This window comes from Populus euphratica, unplaced genomic scaffold (genome assembly GCF_000495115.2).
Source record: "Populus euphratica unplaced genomic scaffold, PopEup_1.0 scaffold1219.1, whole genome shotgun sequence".
NCBI lineage: Eukaryota > Viridiplantae > Streptophyta > Magnoliopsida > Malpighiales > Salicaceae > Populus > Populus euphratica.
Window position 1 is genome coordinate 37780 of NW_011501072.1, and position 1103 is coordinate 38882.

The 1103-nt window shown below is 32.9% G+C and overlaps 1 long non-coding RNA gene across 1 annotated transcript in view; it reads left to right on the forward strand.

Annotated features, from left to right (window-relative positions):
* The window catches only part of LOC105117193 (uncharacterized), a 21118-nt gene extending 20439 nt beyond the window's left edge, over positions 1 to 679 (forward strand). Inside the window, exon 3 of the long non-coding RNA XR_840687.1 lies at positions 669 to 679. This is a non-coding gene — a long non-coding RNA (uncharacterized LOC105117193). The remainder of the gene's footprint in view (positions 1 to 668) is intronic.
* The last annotated feature ends 424 nt before the right edge of the window (positions 680 to 1103 follow it).

Consider the following 1103-nt stretch of genomic DNA (forward strand, 5'->3'; position numbering starts at 1 on the left):
TGGTTTTACGTCCAAGAACGGCTTAAACGCCCTCTATGGGTCGGGGATAGGCTTCCCATCCAGTTTTCTTAGAAACCGTCAAACAAGATCTTTTTTATCAGATTCCTAAGACTATGTCGAACATGTTTTTTATGGAATAATGGTCATAAATCATGAATTGCATGATGCACATCTCTATTAGGATGCGTCTCAAGAGTCAATAAAAGATTATATAAAAACCCCTTACTCAAGCCATCCTTAATGAATAGTATTTTATCTTCATAATTTACAGATATCATTCCTAAAGATCGACATTGTGCATTGCAAGTCCATCTGGCACATCGATGGTAGACTTTCAATCTTTTTGCATGACGTTTCTTTGTAAAAGTGCTTTTGCTTGTTCCAGGCTTGTGTGAAATGAAAGAATTGGAAGATTCACCTGATAATCGGACCTTTGCTTTAATTAGCCAGTGAATCTCTTCAGGAATTACATGGTTCATTAACAACCTTAATCTTGCACATGTAGCTCGGTAAATTTTTGTAATCACATTTTGAGATAAAATAGGGAAATACTTTTTCTATTTTTCAAGAGTAGTGTCTATTTTTTAAGATGAGAAGCGAAAAAGAGATGCAAAGAGAAGAGAAGCAACAAGGAATTGAACAAATATATACACAAATATAAGTTATAGGAAACTGAAAGAATCGACTTACAAGTCACGGAGTGAGAAAGACTTAAAAACATTATCATTCTTTGGATTCTTAATATCAAAAGCCATATGAGGACACACATGTTTCTCAAAAAAGGGATTGTTACATCTTAATCTTAGCTCTCCAGGGAATAAATAGAGTTGAGAATTATAAAGAAAAACTTTTTAACTAGTATCAACTTTTTGATAATTTTCACAAGTTTTGCAAAATGCATGCGTGTCCTTGAATATGGGGGGCTAATAAAATCCATTTTGAAAGATTATTACAGCTGTTTTTTTATGAGAAATGACTCCTACATGTTTCAGAATAACAAAGTTTAATGACACTACTTACCTTATTATCAGGAAGGCATCTTTGAAATATTTGATCAGGATAATATTTAAATAAGTTAGGGTCATCCCAATAAAAGATCTTCA